Source organism: Pinus tabuliformis, chromosome 3_2 (assembly GCF_031772625.1).
Source record: "Pinus tabuliformis cultivar Carrire ecotype Pingquan chromosome 3_2, CPIR1, whole genome shotgun sequence".
NCBI classification, from domain to species: domain Eukaryota; kingdom Viridiplantae; phylum Streptophyta; class Pinopsida; order Pinales; family Pinaceae; genus Pinus; species Pinus tabuliformis.
Window position 1 is genome coordinate 808,821,223 of NC_142302.1, and position 21,022 is coordinate 808,842,244.

At 37.1% G+C, this 21,022-nt stretch overlaps 2 pseudogenes; both read left to right on the forward strand.

Annotated features, from left to right (window-relative positions):
* Positions 1 to 4,965: 4,965 nt before the first annotated feature.
* LOC149183068 (putative methyltransferase At1g29790 pseudogene) lies at positions 4,966 to 5,382 on the forward strand (annotated as a pseudogene).
* Positions 5,383 to 6,815: 1,433 nt separating this feature from the next.
* Positions 6,816 to 7,498, forward strand: LOC149183069 (putative methyltransferase At1g29790 pseudogene; annotated as a pseudogene).
* The last annotated feature ends 13,524 nt before the right edge of the window (positions 7,499 to 21,022 follow it).

The window sequence follows — 21,022 nt, forward strand, 5'->3', positions numbered from 1 at the left end:
AAGCTTTATATTTGAAATGGAATCGAGCAGCCTTAATTTGGTACTCGATTGGAATTAGTTGAATCGACCCTGAGAATATTTTCTCTGTTCCACTACATTGGCCTCACCAAAAAGACGTTCAGGGATATAGTAACCCGTTACAGGATCCGACATCCAAAACCTCGTTTAATAAATCCGACATGCAAAACCTTGTTTAATAACCTATAGCAGACGTATCAACGGCTTGTTTTGATCCAAAACCTCGTTTAATAAATCCGACATCCAAAACCTTGTTTAATAACCTATAACAGACGTATCAACGGCTTGTTTTGGTTCTGCTCGAATTAATCCTCTACTGAATCTTCTACTTTCTGATGGGAAATCCTCTACTGCATTGTATCCTCGCCTGCACGGGAACATCAATTAAAAGGGAACGGAATCAATTAAATTAGTTTTTATTTGCAATATAAAGTTGTGATTTTAGAAGTGTGGAGTTCATAATATGTTCAGCCGCAGCCGCAGATGGGAAAGAGATCTCGCCATGAGGAGCCTCTGCTTATGTCCATTATGGAGTTGTCTTGGATGTTGTTGCAGTGGAGTACGGTGCCGACGTCGGCGCGATTGGCTCAAAATGATGCAGAGAACCATTTCTTCCCTATTCAATAATCTGTTGCCAAAACTCTACGCGCCATTTTTCAATTTGAAATTCCAGGCGGGAAGATATTTGAATTTTGAAATTTAGTGCCGGGGTAGCATTGAATGCATTTAAGTTCATCTCTTATGCACCAGTTGCATTCGCTGTTGGGAGCCAGAATGGTACAGCACGCCGGAAATCAGGAGAGTTGTGGAGTTGTCAGAATATTGAATGTATTAACGAAACCGGCAACTGCTAGCCACGTCAACAAACTTGAGCAAGCTGCAATCGAGATAAACTTGGCGCCTCCATTTGCAAGGAAAAATAAAGAAACTCAAATATATCTTTTGTCAAGGTCGCTTTTCTCTTTTAACTTCCTCATATTTGTGCAATCTTCAGCTGCTTGGCTCTTCGAAGGAACTATCTCTTGTTCCAATCCATTCGATATAAATACGCCTTTAAGGTAGTAAATGAATAAGAAATTCAAATGGATGTTAAGATCTTCGCTCTCGGAAGGAACTATCTCTTGTTCCAATCCATTTGATATAAATCTGCCTTTAAGGTAGTAAATGTACTTGGGGAAGTATGGTTTTGCATGGGCTGTTGGATGAATTAGAAATTCAAATTGATGTTAAAATCTTTTTAAATTAAAATAAATGTTAAACCTTTGTTAAATTAAAATAGTAGATTATGTGGCTATCTCAAACATGATGGATCTCATTGCATGGCTACATGAAAACAAAAAGAAATATACAATTATGGAGCTGATAGGCGCACTGAGTTGAGATGCGCACGTGATGTGTCCGTGCTGTTTAAAATTAAAATCAAAATTAAATATTATAATAAAAAAAATGAATATGTTATAAAGTAATTAGAAGTAAAAACAAATGTGTGAGTAATATATTTAAATCTTATAATTTGGCTATTGATAATATGTTTTAATAAGAATTAATATTGACATATACTTGAAAATATGTTAATAACAAAAAATAATTTTAGTTTGGGTTTAAAAAAATTATTTATATATGATCAAAAAAATGAGTTTTTATGGTTAAAACGTTTATTTGTCCTATATATACTCTATTTAGTATTCAAAAATAAAATTTAAACAATGAAAATTAACACATTGTATTTTACACTCTAAAGAGGTTTGCGCTTGAATAAATTTGATCCACTTGAAGGAACTTGATCCATTTTTTGATCCATTTGATCCCCCTCCGCTCATGTTAGATCCGTACTTAACATGGAACTATGTTGGTTACCCACAAATAATAGATAGGCCGCAAGAACACAACAAAAAATGAACACCCAATAAAAAAAATTATAAATGTTTTTGACCTACATCATATCACTCTTGAATCTCTACAAAGGTGTCTATGATCTATAAATATATATTAAATATTAGACAACGGGAGAGGTATGTGTGATAAAATAAAATAAAAACAAAATAAAACAAGTAGTTATAATGAAGAAAGAAAACCCACAATAAAAAAAATAAACATTAAATCAAAGTCCTTTGTCCCTTGATGAATTAAAAAACCACTATTCAAGATTGTGCACATTAACTAATAGAAAAAAACCAACCACCAAATAGTATGTATATTGATGAAGAAGTAAAACCCAACTACCCTGATGAAACATTGTGCACATTATGACCATACTAAAGAATGCCTTTCCACTGAAATGAAACATTTGACAATAAATTTATGAGATATCTCGAATCATTAGGTAGATAAACCTATTATCACAATAATTGAAATTCAAGATTCTTGAAAACAGAATTAGAAAAGCATCATGAGAACCAAGATTTAGTCAGTGACTAGGCACATCAAGTAAACATAACACTACATACTTCTAAGCTATATAATGGTTATTGATATTGCCAAAAAGGTCGATGCAGATGGAAATAACATTGAGTCTTGAAATTGTAGTTTTTCTGTAAGGAATGTTAACTTCACATAAATTTGAAATATGGGTATTCATTCTAGATTAAGAGATCAATTGAAAATAAAAGAAACATCCAAATTCACGTTTCAATTGGATTATGGTTCAAGAACCACCTAGGCACTGCCACTACATTGTTAAAAAAACAAAACAAATGGCCAAATAAGTTACTATACTAGGTATTGCCACTATATTATAAAAAACAAAACAAATTGCCAAATAAGTCACTATACTTGTAAAAAATGATGATTGTAGAAATTTACAAAATAACATCCAAATTCACATTTCAATTGGATTGTGGTCCAATAACCACCTGGTTACTGCCAGTACATTGTAAAAAAAATGAAACAAATGTCGAGATAAGTCACTATACTTGTAAAAGATGATGATTGTAGAAATGTACAAAATCATAATCGTGCTTTGTGGCAATGAGGCATTTGCATCATAATAAATAAAAAAATAAAAATAGTGCAATGATATGCATAGCAGGTGGTAAGTTTGAAATTTATGTGAAAAAACAAATTCACCCCATAAAAAAATCATGACTTGAAACCAAGAAAATTAATTGGCTCCATATATTCTTGAAAACATAATCAGAAAAGCATCATGAGAATTGATATTTAGTAGATGACTAGGCACATCAAACAAACATAACACTAGATAGTTCTAAGATATATAATGGTCATTGATATTGGCCAAGAGGTCCATGCAGATGGAAATAGCATTGAGTCTTTAAATTGTAGTTATTCTGTAAGCAATGTTAACTCGAGATAAATTTGAAATATGGGCATCTTTTCCGGATCAACAAATCAATTGAGGATAGAAGAAACATCTAGATTCACATTTCCATTGGATTGTGGTCTGAGAAACACCCAGGTACTGCATTGTAAAAACGACGTAACAAATGGCCAGATCAGTCACTATACGCGTAAAAGTTGATGATTATAGAAATGTGCATAATTCTGAAACAAATGGCCAGATCAGTCACTATACGCGTAAAAGTTGATGATTATAGAAATGTGCATAATTCTGATCCTTCTTTGTAGCAATAATGTCTGACATCTGCATCATCATATATAAAAATTGAAGGCAGTGCAATGATATGCATAACAGGTGGCACATTTGACATCTATGTGAAAAAGCAAAGTGACCCCATAAAAATTCATGACTTGCGTGCCGAAACCAAGAAAATTAATTCGCTCCATATTGACATTAACAAGTTAAATCAAAAGTCGCATTGCCTTGCATGTGTAAGATTTGCATACAAAAGGCCATGGTTTGAAATTTGAATGGATCCCCATTTGCTTAGCTTGTAGGACGGCCATTTATGCCTATGGGGAAGTTTGTATGCCCTTAAAGTAAGTTTGAATTTATTAAGTACATTAACCCAGATAATAACTGGATAATAGAATTTTCTTCTAGATTATTTATATTTTTGAAATTTGGTCGACGTTTCGAATCAACTAATGTGGTTCATCCTTAGAACAAAAGTGAAAAAATTGGTCTTCTCAAAAATTTGTGTGATCAATACAAGAACCGTAACTCATGTAAATTTTGTGTGTTAAATTTATATTTTATCTCCTTTTCCTTTCTAACACGCTCGACCAACAAAAATACAATGATTTACAGTCTGCATATATATTATTTGTTCAGTCTTTTAGAGACATCTGCAAAAACTTCAAAATTAGTAAACATCCAAACAACTTCATCTTCAATTTCAATTTCAAAAAAAATTACTTTCCTCATAAAAATTCAGGACACTAAGAAAACACTTGAATATAAAAAAATAACCATTATTTAAACAACTTTATTTGTTTTCACACAATTTGAAATTTAAAAATAATACATCTATAAATTTAAATGAACGTAAAATAAAAAGATATTCATGCTTGTTTCTTTATTTATATTGCTATCCAAGGCCCTAGACCCCAAGTAAAGAGAATCGTCAAACATTTAGCGCCCAAGTAGAGAGAATAATATTATATTTATGCCGTAAGGAGTTTCCCTCTTAAATAAAGTGCCCCAGATGCCTTTCTGTCCTAATTGTAGCCGTTAGCTCTTTTGTTAGACGATTGAACAAAAATCAGCTATTTGATTTAATAAAAAAATGTTTTAAAACATTAGAAAACCTTCAAAAACGTTTCACTTTCTACTTGACATCTGTGCGCCGAGATTCCAGTGATCCTAGTATCGTCTCGACTGCATATTCTTGCAAGAATTACTCGTGCCTCATTCAGAGAAAATACCAAACGCAAAGACTGCTTCAATCTTCAAGGCCGGGAGAAAACCAGGTGGGTAAATGGAGGTGGCTCCATGGATTACTCTGTCGACGAGGTCTTGAATATGAAGAAGAGACAATTCGAATTGGGTTGGACATCGGAGGAGGAACAAGAACTTTCGCCGTGAGAATGAGGGAGCGGAATGTAACAATTATTACAACTTCCATGAACTTGAACGGGCCCTTCAACAGTTTCGTTGCCTCGAGAGGAGTTATTCCCTTGTATATCACTATAACACAGAGGCTGCCATTCTTTGAAAATACTTTGGACATTGTTCATTCTATGCATGTCTTGAGCAATTGGATTCCCACACAGCTTCTGGAATTTGTACTCTATGATATATACAGGATTCTGAGGCCTGGAGGCCTGTTCTGGCTAGATCATTTTTTCTGCGTAAAGGATCAGCTGAAGATCTATGTGCCCATGATTGAGCAGCTAGGGTATAAGAAGCTGAAATGGTCTGTTTCCCCTGAGTTGGATAGAGGGCCCGAGCTCAAAGAAATGTATACCTTTGTTGTCTTGGAGAATCCACTTAAGAGACAGTGAGCAGACTACTTGTAGATGCAGTTTTAAGTTTCATGGGCTTAAGGTCCCTTAACTTAAAATAAATAAACATTTCTCTCTGTAATGTATTTTAATTTTCAATTATGGGAACCTGTTTTTATGATATTTGCCACTTTCAGTGTATGGTTCAGGTATCTGGGTTTGATTTAGGGCTCCAAGATTTTCATAAATTCATATTAATATATAAAATAGATCTGCAATTTGAATTCCTGGATTTTCTACCGTGCCATGGTTTTCATTGATTTTTGAAAAAATGTGGATGGTTCGTCTGTAATGGTCAAGGGCTAAAATTCAATGGCCATGTTTAGTAGGTTTTGACTGCAATGGCGAAACTGCAAATTATCTGGAATTCATCGAGATTGAATTACGAATGGAATAACAAGCGAATACGGTATACAGTAAAATCGCGTTTTTTTTATGGCTGTGAAATGTAGAATTTGTTTACTGTGTCCGAACTCTTTGTTAGGTGAGGGTTCTGATAAGAACCTGTAGAAACATGTGAGAGATCTGAAATTGATACACTTTTGATTTTGTTTATCAGGGAAACTTTTCAAAGATGCTCAGAAGGTAAATTGATACACTTTTGATTTTGTTTATCAAAAGTACCTAAAAAAATTAAATTACTTCATTAAATGGGTAATATGCATTAAATTACCCAATCCATGATGAGGAGGGTTCCTCCGCATCCAGGCATCCATATTCATAAGACCGTCTTTCATAAGATCCTGGCTCAACGCATCAAAGTGCCCAATGACCTAATCAAGATGCCAAAATCAGGGTCCTCACAGTTCCCCCTGCTCATCGTGCTCGCCAAGACATAGGATCATCCATGCACATCCTTCTTCCCATGTGTTCTTCATGAGGCACCTTGAGAGATACCATACCTCTGATTTTATGTTCATACAGGCTGCTACAGGGGTCTGCTCCAAAGTGTCTCGCACTTCTTCTATTTTCCAGACTTCCAAGGGTACTGTCACCCTTATCCAATGGTGCCAACACAAAGGAGCTGCATACTTTTCTTGGATGAACTTCCTGTTCTTCAGCTGCTAGACAAAAATAGGATCACGTGGAGGGCTGCCACTAAACCTTCTCAACAAAATCACATCAACTGCTAGATAATGACATTATGGAGGGCTTTTACTATTCTTCAAAAATCATTTTCAGATTGATGTCTAAAGGGACCATCCCTTCTCATAACTGCATCCTCTATTTTTATTGGCTTCAGGACACCTCTTATGAAGGTTTCAAAGACATGAATATATATTCCTTATTGTTTTGCAAGTTGGCTTGAATGGAACAGGCTTTTAACACTTGTATATATATATATATATATATATATATATATATATATATATATATATATATATATATATATATATATATATATATATATATATATATATATATATATATATATGCACACTCAGACATCTGTGCGCCGAGCTTCCAGTGATTCCAGTGTCGTCTGGACTTCATATTCTTGCAAGAATTACTCGTGCCTCATTCAGAGAAAATACCAGACTGCAAAGACTGCTTCGATCTTCAAGGCCAGGAGAAAACCAGGTGGGTAAATCGCAGTGGCTCCATGGATTACTCTGTCGACGAGGTCTTAAATCTGAAGAAGAAGACAATTCGAATTGGGTTGGACATCGGAGGAGGAACAAGAACTTTCACCGTGAGAATGAGGGAGCGGAATGTAACAATTATTACGACTTCCATGAACTTGAACGGGCCATTCAAAAGTTTCATTGCCTCGAGAGGGGTTATTCCCATGTATATCACTATAACACAGAGGCTGCCATTCTTTGAAAATACTTTGGACATTGTTCATTCTATACATGTCTTGAGAAATTGGATTCCCACACAGGTGCTGGAATTTGTACTCTATGATATCTACAGGATTCTGAGGCCTGGAGGCCTGTTCTGGCTAGATCATTTTTTCTGCATAAAGGATCAGCTGAAGATCTATGTGCCCATGATTGAGCAGCTAAGGTATAAGAAGCTGAAATGGTCTGTTGCCCCTAAGTTGGATAGAGGGCCCGAGCTCAAAGAAATGTATATCTCTGCTGTCTTGGAGAAGCCACTTAAGAGGCAGTGAGCAAGCTACTTGTAGATGAAGTTTTAAGTTTCATGGGCTTAAGGTCCCTTAACATAAAACAAATAAACATTTCTCTCTTTAATGTATCTTAATTTTCAATTATGGGAATATATATGTTGCCCTTGCCTGTTTTTAAGATATTTTCCACTTTCAGTGTATGGTTCAGGTATCTGGGTTTGATTTAGGGCTCCAAGATTTTCATATTCATATTAATATATAAAACAGATCTGCAATTTGAATTTCTGGATTTTCTACCGTGCCATGGTTTTCATTGATTTTTGAAAAAATGTGGATGGTTCGTCTGTAATGGTCAAGGGCTGAAATTCAATGGCCATGTTTAGTAGGTTTTGACTGCAATGGCGAAACTGCAAATTATCTGGAATTCATCGAGATTGAATTACGAATGGAATAACAAGCAGATACGGTATACAGTAAAATCGTGTTATTTTTATGGCTGTGAAATGTAGAATTTGTGTACTGTGTCCAAACTCTTTGTTAGGTGAGGGTTCTGAGAAGAACCTGCAGAAACATGTGAGAGATCTGAAATTGATACACTTTTGATTTTGTTTATCAGGGAAACTTTTCAAAGATGCTCAGAAGGTAAATTGATATACTTTTGATTTTGTTCATCAAAAGTACCTAAAAAAATTAAATTACTACATTAAATGGGTAATATGCATTAAATTACCCAGTCCATGATGAGGAGGGGTCCTTCACATCCTGGAATCCATATTCATAAGACTGTCTTTCATAAGATCCTGGCTCAACGCATCAAAGTGCCCAATGACCTAATCAAGATGCCAAAATCAGGGTCCTCACAGTTCCCTCTGCTCATCGTGCTCGCCAAGACATAGGATCAGCCATGCACATCCTTCTTCCAATGTGTTCTTCATGAGGCACCTTGAGAGATACCATACCTCTGATTTTATGTTCATACAGGCTGCTACAGGGGTCTGCTCCAAAGTGCCTCGCACTTCTTCTATCTTCCAGACTTCCAAGGGTACTGTCACCCTTATCCAATGGTGCCAACACAAAGGAGCTGCATACTTTTCTTGGATGAACTTCCTTTGCTTCAACTGCTAGACAAAAATAGGATCACATGGAGGGCTGCCACTAAACCTTCTCAACAAAATCACATCAACTGCTAGATAATGACATTATGGAGGGCCTTTACTATTCTTCAAAAATCATTTTTAGATTGATGTCTAAAGGGACCATCCCTTCTCATAACTGCATCCTCTATTTTTATTTGCTTCAGGGCACCTCTTATGAAGGTTTCAAAGAAATGAATATATATTACTTATTGATTTGCAAGTTGGCTTGAATGGAACAGGATTTTAACACTTATGCCCATAATGTAAAAGAGATAGCTCCATTGCATAGCAGGCCTTTATTGTTTCTTGTGCTCAGAACAATAGGAACACTTGGCTCCTTCTTAATGGTTCAGAGAACTAGGCCAACAACTCGGTCCTTCATTGCTCCATAGGACTCTATTTGATTCATTGATCAAATCCAAATAAATATATGTATCCATAGAGTCACTTATCTGATCCTCAACAAATTTTCTTTTTGGACATCTTTGTTTACAAGACTTGAATTTATGTGAGCACAGGTGACTGGATGGAAGGACTGCTAGCTTCAGAATTCTGATGCAGAGGTGCCAAAGGGATCAGATCTTCAAACATACTGTTGACTGCTTTATCCAAGGAGAAGATTGGACTCAGATCAAAAAATTCTTAAAACAAAACTCTTCATTGACTTCTTATCATGACATGTTGTTTAGCTGCTAAAGGAGGACTTTCCTATTGTAAGAACATTGAAATATTACCTTCGCAAATAACATATCAAAAGTACCTAAAAAATATAAATTACTACATTAAATGGGTATTATGCATTAAATTACCCAATCCATGATGAGGAGGGGTCCTTCGCATCCAGGCATCCATATTCATAAGACCGTCTTTCATAAGATCCTGGCTCAACGCATCAAACTGCCCAATGACCTAATAAAGATGCCAAAATAAAGGTCCTCACAGTTCCCTCTGCTCATTGTGCTCGCCAAGACATAGGATCAGCCATGCACATCCTTCTTCCAATGTGTTCTTCATGAGGCACCTTGAGAGATACCATACCTCTGATTTTATGTTCATACAGGCTGCTACAGGGGTCTGCTCCAAAGTGCCTCGCACTTCTTTTGATTTTGTTTATCAAAAGTACCTAAAAAAATTAAATTACTGCATTAAATGGGTAATATGCATTAAATTACCCAATCCATGATGAGGAGGGGTCCTTCGCATCCAGGCATCCATATTCATAAGACCGTCTTTCATAAGATCCTGGCTCAACGCATCAAAGTGCCCAATGACCTAATCAAGATGCCAAAATCAGGGTCCTCACAGTTCCCTCTGCTCATCGTGCTCGCCAAGACATAGGATCAGCCATGCACATCCTTCTTCCAATGTGTTCTTCATGAGGCACCTTGAGAGATACCATACCTCTGATTTTATGTTCATACAGGCTGCTACAGGGGTCTGCTCCAAAGTGCCTCGCACTTCTTCTATCTTCCAGACTTCCAAGGGTACTGTCACCCTTATCCAATGGTGCCAACACAAAAGAGCTGCATACTTTTCTTGGATGAACTTCCTTTGCTCCAGCTGCTAGCCAGAAATAGGATCACATGGAGTGCTGCCACTAAACATTCTCAACAAAATCACATCAACTGCTAGATAATGACATTATGGAGGGCTTTTACTATTCTTCAAAAATCATTTCCAGATTGATGTCTAAAGGGACCATCCCTTCTCATAACTGCATCCTCTATTTTTATTGGCTTCAGGGAACCTCTTATAAAGGTTTCAAAGACATGAATATATATTCCTTATTGATTTGCAAGTTGTCTTGAATGGAACAGGCTTTTAACACTTGTATGTGTATATATATATATATATATACATACACACATATATATACATATATATATATATATATATATGTGTGTGTGTGTGTGTGTGTGTGTGTGTGTGTGTGTGTGTGTGTGTATGTATATATGTATATATATATATATATATATATATATATATATATATATATATATATATATATATATATATATATATATATATAGATATAGATATATATATGCACTTGTAACAGTGATAAGGACTTGGCCTCTTCTTCAATACACAAAATAGGGTTCCTTGATTTTACTAATATAGATGACATAGGATGCCCACTGATTGTCTTTTCAAGGGTTGCAAATATATGCATACAAAATCTCGACTTCCTTAAATTATGAAGGGCCTTAGAACTGTCCTTTAAAAGATTCTCCGCTTCCTTACAAATATGTGGAATGAGAAGTCCATCACCTTTCTTCTTTTATAGCCCGGAGACCAAGAAATCACAACCCCAATGACTTATACTGGTCAGCCAAATTCACAGAGCATGGTAGTATATAGTAGTGCTTTATGTGACATAGGCTTCTTGGCCTTATTACAAGCACAAGGAATAAGTAGGCATCTTCTCAGATAAAACAATAAAAATTAACAAAACTTTTTCTCTTGAATAACTCAGAGAACAAAGAGGCATGAATAGGTCGGATTCACTGTCTGAATTGAAGAGTGAGAGACAATATAAGAGAGAGTTCACCGAGCCATAACATTTCTGCCTCCATACCACAAGATCGAGAACGGAGTAATCCTTTCTCCAAGGTTGGCTCCATGAAATGACCTTTGGCATATTCTTGTGTTCTTGCACTTTTCTTGGCCTCTTAGGAGAATAAAGTTCTTTTCAAAAGACTTATCCAAAAGCATACTTATGCCTAGAATGTAAAAGAGAGATAGCTCCATTGCATAGCAGGCCTTTATTGTTTCTTGTGCTCAGAACAATAGGAACACTTGGCTCCTTCTTAATGGTTCAGAGAACTAGGCCAACAACTCAGTTCCTCATTGCTCCATAGGACTCTCTTTAATTCATTGATCAAATCCAAATAAATATATGTATCCCTAGAGTCACTTATTTGATCCTCAACAAATTTGCTTGTTGGACATCTTTGTTTACAAGACTTGAATTTATGTGAGCACAGGTGACTGGATGGAAGGACAGATAGCTTCAGAATTCTGATGCAGAGGTGCCAAAGGGATTAGATCTTCAAACATACTGTTGATTGCTTTATCCAATGAGAAGATTGGACTCATATCAACAAATTCTTAAAACAAAACTCTTCATTGAATTCTTATCATGACACGTGGTTTAGCTGTTGAAGGAGGACTTTCCTATTGTAAGAACATTGAAATATTACCTCCGCAAATAGCATATCAAAAGTACCTAGAAAAATTAAATTACTGCATTAAATGGGTAATATGCATTAAATTACCCAATCCATGATGAGGAGGGGTCCTTCGCATCAAGGCATCCATATTCATAAGACCGTCTTTCATAAGATCCTGGCTCAATGCATCAAAGTTCCCAATGACCTAATCAAGATGCCAAAATCAGGGTCCTCACAATTCCCTCTGCTCATCGTGCTCGCCAAGACATAGGATCAGCCATGCACATCCTTCTTCCAATGTGTTCTTCATGAGGCACCTTGATAGATACTATACCTCTGATATTATGTTCGTACAGGCTGCTATAGGGGCCTGCTCCAAAGTGCCTCGCACTTCTTCTATCTTCCACACTTCCAAGGGTACTTTCACCCTTATCCAATGGTGCCAACACAAAGGAGCTGCATACTTTTCTTGGATGAACTTCCTTTGCTTTAGCTTCTAGACAAAAATAGGATCACATGGAGGGCTGCCACTAAACCTTCTCAACAAAATCACATCAACTGCTAGATAATGACATTATAGAGGGCTTTTAGTGTTCTTAAAAAATCATTTTCAGATTGATGTCTAAAGGGACCATCCCTTCTCATAACTGCATTCTCTATTTTTATTGGCTTCAGGGCACCTCTTATGAAGGTTTCAAAGACATGAATATATATTCCTTATTGATTTGCAAGTTGGCTTGAATGGAACAGGCTTTTAACACTTGTATATGTATATATATATATATATATATATATATATGTGCACTTGTAACAGTGATAAGGACTTCTCCTCTTCTTCAATACACAAAATAGCGTTCCTTGATTTTACTAATATAGATGACATAGGATGCCCACTGATTGTCTTTTCAAGGCTTGCAAATATATGCATACAAAATCTCGACTTCCTTAAATTATGAAGGTGTTGAGGGCCCCGAAATCGGGTCGACAACAAGGGGGATACCCACCCGGTCGGGAACCTGGTTGGCGGCTCCTTGCCCATTTGGTGTAGCGGGTCCGACTGGGGATGATGGGACCAGCTTCCCAATCTAAAAAGATGTGTGTGTGTGTGTGTAGATTTTGAAGACACTAATCTAAAGGTAATTTAAACTAATTTAATTCTAGACTCTAAACTGACTCTATGCTACTGTAATCTAACAAAAAACAGCACATCTAATCTATACTAACCCGGGGTAAAATTCTTTCATTATGCGATCTAAAAAGATTTCATACAACAACTGGTAATAAAGATCATTCAGCTATCATAATAATATAAATCAATTTAAGATGAACCATTCTGCATAAGAAGTTAGGCAAAGCAGTTGTGAACAACATATCGCATAATCAGTTATTCATATGTTAATCACAAACAAATGATTCCACTGTACAAAAGTGCCAAATGGTAATCTAGACATTCATACATTAACACATAAACAAATCAGCTGTATATCACTCTAAGAATATGAGCAGAAATTAATCAAGAGATAAAAGTACCATTTATGACTGATTTCACTCACAAACTTCAAGCAATAACGATTTATCTCTGCTTACTTCTAACATCTACTAAGAGTACAGAAGTGCAACATCAGTAGCAGACATTAAAATGCAAACATAAATAAATCTCGATCCATCCATTCATCAAAATACCCCTCCGAGGGTGCAAAAGTGCATGTTCTGAGGACACGTTTTTTGACAAATTTCCGGACCCTTCTCCAAATGCCATGAGAAGGGTTAAATACTACTAACTAACTAATCTTAATTACACAAATTTAGGGAACGACTTCAAATGACCGCCCTTTTACTAAAGCAAATTTATTTCTAAAAATTGAATCTAATTTCTAACCGTTTCTGTATCTGCTCCTTAGTGCTGTAAGCAATGTGAGGTTCGCCTGGAAAGAGTCGGCTGGTTGTCTTTTCCTTTTGCTCGGGCGATGAAAGTAGAAATAACAAAAGCTGGCACCTCTTTCTGACAACTCAGAAGATATTTTTGAAAATCTCCCTCTGACTGGGTGTTTTTTGCTGTGTGTATACTTAGTATAACCCAGATTTCTTTCAAACTGATTGTGCTGTTGCTATTTCGGTTTCCGGCCGTGTGAAAGACTCAATGAGTTAGGGATTTCGTTGCCTGAACAATCTTACGCATTGAAAATTGCTTCCATTCTTTGTTCCAAGCTTTTCTGAAGCATCATCCCTTTTCAGCGTTTTTCTTTTTGCTTTACCCAATCTGAGCTTCAGGATCTTTTGCAAACATGCTGCTTTTGTGCGCCTTTGACTCTGAGTCTTGGATAGTCTATTTTCATCAGTGTCTGTGGAGTGGTATTCTAGACTCCGCGGCTCTGCTGCATGCAGCATTCATTTGTGAAGGCATCTCCTCTCTGTTCTTCAAGTATTGGCGCTTTCCCCTTTTCCTTAGATGTTTCCTGCATATAGATTTATATCAGTTACTGCCTTACAGTTTACGCAAAGGAAAATAGATATGAAAAGATTGACATGAAAGCTTTAAACTCTAATGAATGCATAATCATGACACTCATAAGGACTTGATTCTTTGAAAAACGCAACATGACCAGCTTTGGATACTCAGGTGTGCAATCATTAATTTCCCTTAAGGTGAGCGCTCGATTTTGGGTTTGCAAATCATGCCGAAGAAACTTTGCGATGAGTGGTTTCTGCGATTTGTATTGCAGCAATTAATAGTTTCATTCGTCGCAGATCGCAAATCGCAAAATCGCAGTTTGTAGGATCGCAGATCGCAAATCGCAATATCGCAATATTCATTTGCTCGTTGTGTGCTGCTTTTGCGACGTTTGCGATATGCGACGTCGCAAATCGGCCGTCGGCGATTCCTTCTCATTTTCTTTTAAGGGCGCTTTCAAAATATGCGATGCGATGAATTTCGCATCGCTTCTTTGCAGCTTATTTATGTGCATAGGAAAACTCTTCACTCTCTCTCTGCGATGCGATATAGCTTTTAGGGAGTTAAAATACAAAAATTTGGATAAAAATATTTTTGGGATTTTTGTTAAGGGTCCCCCTTTGCTTGATATTATTGCTAATACTAAACAAAGAGGGGGGTTGTTGTTGACCACAACAATGGCGATTCACTGTGAAGAACCAGTTATCTCTGCTTTTCTATTGACATTTCCACTTCCGAAATAGAAAAGTTTTCATATGTCTAAATTTTGTTATGGACAGATAGAGTAGATTACCCCTCATCCTGTCAATGATACTTTGTTTCAACCTTTCTTTTATTCCAATTGTCTGCTTCCCTAGGCTTAGTTCTTGCATTCATACCAAACATTACTCGATCCTTTTTAAAAGATAAAATAAGGTCTTCTCTGCGTGCTGGCTTTAAAATATGCTCATTTGTCGTAGGTAGAGCCTCTGCTGCCCGCAAGCGTCCATAGCCTCGACAGGGTTACCATGTTATCTAGCAATGATCCTTTTTCCTGCTTGAGGTTATTTACAACATTTCAGAGAAAAATCCTTTTTGGCACTTTTTCCTTTTTTATTCTCTAAAGAACAATGTCTTGGTTTGGTGGCCAAATTATGACACAGTCATTCACTTGATTTACACTTTTGCTGAACAAGCTGTTTCGTGATGAGACCCCTTGTCTTTTGATTGCAACAATCTTGAGTCGTTGCCCTGTTTTGGTAGACAGTTTTGGCAAAGTCAGCAAGTTATAATATCTGTGATCATGATAAGCCGGCTCGTGATGAGACCTCTTATTCTTTGAGTTATAGTGCTTTCTTGGATTGTTTCTTTGAATGCTGCGGTTTCCTTTGGCAGGGAGGAAGTCATTGTTTTTCCTTAAGAAAGCTCTGGACGACAATAATAGAGCTTTGAAAATCACAGTTTTGCAGAGAATATTTATTTTATTATTGATGATACCTTTCATTGTGCTGGGATAAAATCATTTTTAACCAAAGGTTGATTTCATCAAAGTCTTTTTGAAAGGTTGAAACTAATATCATTATTCAGGCTAAAGTTAACTCTATTTGTCAATAATAAAAATCAGATTTTTCGAAAAGTTTTGCTATTTGTACAAGTGAAATCAAAATCTGATAGAGAGTTAGTGTGCTCTTTCATGAATCTTATTCAATGATCATTTACAACCGGTTTTATTTATAAGAAAGAGAAAACAAAATAAAAGAAACTAAAACTATCCTACAAAAAATAGAAGAGTGATCTTCTATGGAAAATACATTTTAAGAATCTGTCCATTCACAGGCAAAGAATCTCTTCTACCTGCCAAATCCTGCAACACAAACGTCGATGGGCCTATGACTTCTACAATCTGAAAAGGACCAAGCCACAGCTTCTGAAATTTCGTATGTTTGCCCTTTTCTTCATGAGCCTTATCCCATTTCAAAACTAAATCTCCCATCTGAAAGTTCTTTCTGGTTATGATGGCTGAGTCAAAAGAGGATTTTATTAGCGCTTGGTGGTGAGTATGGGTTTTCTTAGCTTGTTCTCGGCGTTCTTCTAGTTTGATTATTTCCATTTGTCTTAATTGCAAAGAGGAAGTAGATACTTCATCGATGTGTTGTACTAGAGACAAAGAGGGAATGACTAAGTGAGTTGGAAGAACCACTTCTTTCCCATAAACTAAATTAAAGGGAGAATTGCCGATTGAAGCTTTCTTCGTGATTCTATCTGCCCATAAAGCATTTACCAGCGCTTTGTGCCAATTCTTTTGGTTTTGGTCGACTGTTCTTTTGATAATCCTGATTAGGTTTTTGTTTGTTGATTCAGCCAACCCATTACCTTGCGGATAGTAATTAGCAGAATATTTCAATTTGAACCCTCTTTTTAATGCAAACTCAGTCATTGCATTTCCTGAAAAGTATGATGCATTATCAAACATAAAGGCCGTTGGAAATCCAAACCTAGTGATGATAAATTGATCTATGAATTCAATAATGTTTTCAGAATTAACTGTCTTGAGAGGAACTGCTTCTACCCATTTAGTAAAATAATATGTTGCCGTGAGGATATACCTATGCTGCTTAGAAGAGTGAGGAACGATCTCACCTATTATGTCCAAGCCCCATTGGTTGAATGGTTGCTCGATGTTGACCGGCTGTAGTGGCATGGACGATTTCCTTTGTTTCCCCGCAGCAGTCTGGCAGATTTGGCATTTCCCTACGTAATTGTATGAGTCTTTGAACAGTGTGGGCCAATAATATCCTCCACGTAATATCTTATGCGCAGTAGTCTCTCCAGCATAGTGTCCACCTGCTGGTCCATCGTGGAGTTCCTGCAAAACCTTTTCGGCTTCAGTTTTCTCAAGACACCTAAGAAGTACAGAATCATAATTCCTTTTAAACAGAACATCATTTATGAGCTGGTATTGTTTAGCTTTCAACCTCAGAGCTCTTTTCTTGGTGTGATCCAGGTGTGGTGGAGCATACCCATTCTTAAGATAATAAATGGTGTCCGCATATAATGATTCCGCGTCGTTTAGGCTTACCTCATACGTGTGTACCTCTTCAGATGAGTTCTCCGGAATTTGCGATGCTCCAGGTAACATCTTGCAGAAGCCTTGACTTCTTACGATGCTTGCTGGTTTGATCTCAAGATCATATTCTTGTAGCGCGGTAATCCAATTTGCTCTCTTTTCGCCCACATCCTTTTGTACGAAAAGGTTCCTTACCGCTGGAAACGGTACTACGACTTTGGTATGGGCTTTAAGTAAGAAAGGTCTGAAATATTTGATCGCTTTGAAAACAGCATAAGCCTGTTTCTCCACGTTTGAGTAATTGAGTTCAGCACCTTGTAAGTTCGAGCTAAAGAATGCGATTGGAGCTTCCACCTTCTCTTGATTTACTTGAGTCAAAATCGCGGCATAAGATTTCTCTGAGGCAAAAGTGTATAAGATGAAGGGTCTGAAAAATTTGGGGTAGCTAAAGATGGAGTGTTGATGATAGCTTGTTTGATCAAGTTGAATGCTTCGTGCTCATCTATGCCCCATTTAAAATTTGAATTCCTTTTTATCATATTTTGTAAAGGAGAAATAATACGTGAAAAATCGGGGACAAACCTTTTTACAAAATTGATTTGTCCAAGGAAAGATTGCATGGCCTTTTTGTTATGGGGTATGGATATTTCAGAAATTTCTTTGATTCTGTCAGGTTCAATGTGAATACCAGATTTTGACACTATGAATCCGAGCAATTTCCCTTCACTTAATGCGAAAAAAGATTTCTTTGGGTTAAGTGAAATTCCATACCTTAAGCATCTTTGAAAGATGTGTTTCAAATCTTTGAGATGGTCGCTTCGCTTCTTGGAGTACACTGTTATATCATCCAGGTAAATCACTACCGATTTATTGACTAAACCTTTAAACGCGATGTCCATGGCTCTCTAAAAGGTAGCGCCGGCATTGATCAGACCAAATGGCATTTTCCGATATGCGTATGTGCCCCACTTGGTTCGGAATGTGGTTTTCAACTGATCATCGAGATGCACCAGTACTTGATTGTATCCTGAAAATCCATCCAGGTAAGACATTAATTCTGAGCCCGCTACTGCCTGTAGTATTTGCTCCATAGGTGGGAGGGGAAAATTGTCTTTCTGACAGGCTTTGTTGAGATTCCGGAAATCAATACAGATTCTAATGTCTCCGTTTTTCTTCCTAACAGGCACCATATTGGATACCCATTTGGAGTGTCTGACGGGGAAAATTATCCTGGCTCTCAACAATTTATTTAGCTCAGTCTTTATCCGATTTTCTAAGTTGGGGTGGATTTTTCTGAGCTTCTGCTGGACAGGTTTTTCATTGTCAATCATAGGGATAGTGTGTTGAATGATAGAAGTGTTGTATGTTTTCAGCTCATCGTAGTTCCACGAAAAAACGTTTTTGAATTGTCTCAAAAGACGGATATATGCAGATTTTTCTTCAGGAGCTAGGCTGTGGCCCAGATTAACGTTTTGCGGCTTCTGATCGGTTCCTAGGTTCACTAATTCATAGTTCAGAGTTGAACTGTAGATTTTAGAATTGGCAGACCTTTTAAACTGACTTTTCAAATCATATAAATCCTCTAACTTAACCACCAATTTAGGTATAGCGTTATCAGTGCTATTTTGCTGAATTTGGTGATCATGATGGTCTTCGTCAATTATTTTATTTGAGTAGGATCCTTCAGAAGTAAGGAAATTTACAATGTCTGGATCGTCATTGAATACTCTCCAGTTGGTGATGTTGTCAGGGATGGAGGGTTTAAAGATTAATTCTATTGAAAACCTATCGGGACTAAAATCTTCGGAGGGAATCAGTCTAGAGGCTACGTTAGCTAACAGGTCTGCGCTCGCATTTTGGAGTCTTGGGATTGACGAAATATTGAATGCTGTGAAATGTGAAGTCAGATCCTGTACTAAAGATTGATAGTGCTTTAAATGACTTGACAGGCAATGTATGGTGTTACGTACCTGTTTGACAACAATTTCGGAATCTCCAAAGACTTGAAGATACTTAACATTCAAGCCGATTGCTTTGTATAGGCCTTGCACCAAGGCTTCGTATTCCGCTGTATTGTTTGTGCAATCGAACTCAAGTCTGCATGTAAGCATGGTCTTGTTCCCATCTGGGTTAACCAGAACGCATCCTGCTCCTGCTCCCTCGTTAGATTTAGAGCCATCAAAATATAATTTCCAAAAGATGTATTTACAGAACTATCTAAAAAATTAAAACACCTTGAATCATCAGTTTGGGAAAAGTTTTCAACTTGGGACACAACTGAATTTTCTAAGTAAGGTGAAGTGTGAGCATTGAAATTGCCGAGGAAAGAATCTACCGAGTAATTGCCTATGATACTGCTGTTGTATGTTATTGCTTCGTTCTCTCCTTCCAATTCTGTCACTATGTATTTTTGGTGCAATTCTCGTTCAACCTTAATTTGATTGGGTTTGCCGTTGTAGGGTAACCACATGTGCGACCAGGCGGTTGAGAAATATCCGTGGAGTTTCTTGGACCAATCCCTGCTAAGAATTAAACCATAGAATTCAGGGATATCAGCTACTAGAATGTCGATAACCTGACATACTTTCGAGTTAGACGACAATCTTATGGTCACCTGGTTAAGTTCACCAATCACTTCGACCTGAGATTGATCAAGTTGAACTATGCGCATCGCAGATTTCTGAGGCTGAACATTCAATTTGGCACATATTGATCTAGGTAGAATATTCGTTGAAGCACCAGAATCAATCAGGCAATTGTGCACGTTTTTATTGAAAATTTCATAAGTGAGGAGAAAAGGAGGAGTATGGGATCTTGACCTTCCTCCAATCAAGGCAATGTCATTCGGATCAATCTTATTGATCATGTTGGTTGGAGGTCTTCCCATGTTGTGGGAAGCTACAGCTGTAGGTAAAGATGTAGTAGGCACGGCATGTAATTCCTTCATCATTATTTTCTGTTGATGTTTCAATTTGCTCAATTCGTAAAGAGTGATATTAGCCCTAGTCTTTTTCATGTCATCGATAATGTTATACTCCATTTCATCCAACACTATCAGTGTTCTTGATGGAGATGCTTGATCTGATTGGACTGGGCCAAGTTGGGTCACTCTAGCGGTTGTTTTCTTTGTTGCGACCTTATCTTTTGTTGCAGGGCTTGCGCCCTTCTGTTTAGGGGTAGTTTGGGGAGGATCAAGTTGATTTTTGCTTCGTGTGCTAATCGGAAATGCTTCTTGATCCTCTTCTTGTGGGAGGATGAAATCCCACATTCCTTGTAGTTCCACAACTTCTTCATCATCGGTCTGCCCTTCAGTGGTATTCTCTTCTTCTTCTTCTTCTTCTTCAGATTCGACGTTTGAGACAGCATTGGGTGGTTTCACCTCCATGGGAAGGTTTCTTTTAAAAGATCTGTAGGGCTTTTTTGAAGAAGTTTCTGCTACTTGCTTTCTTATATCAATCATCTCGTTGGACATGGCCTTTAACACCTTTTGTAATCCTTCCATATCGAAAGGATCTTTCGTTTGCTTCTTCTTGGTGTCTTCTTTGAAAGAGATCTTCTTAGATTTGCGTTCTTCTATTGCAGATCTCTTTTCTAGGGCAACTACGCATTTTTCTACTGCTAGCGCCTCAGTTAAGTTTTCAACTAAGGTCGTCTTGCTTGCCCTATCTACGAAGATAGCCAAGTTAGATGGTAAGGCCGTGATGTACCATTCACATCTTACTTCCTCGCTGGGTTGAGAAGCAGCGGGAATCTTGTTGA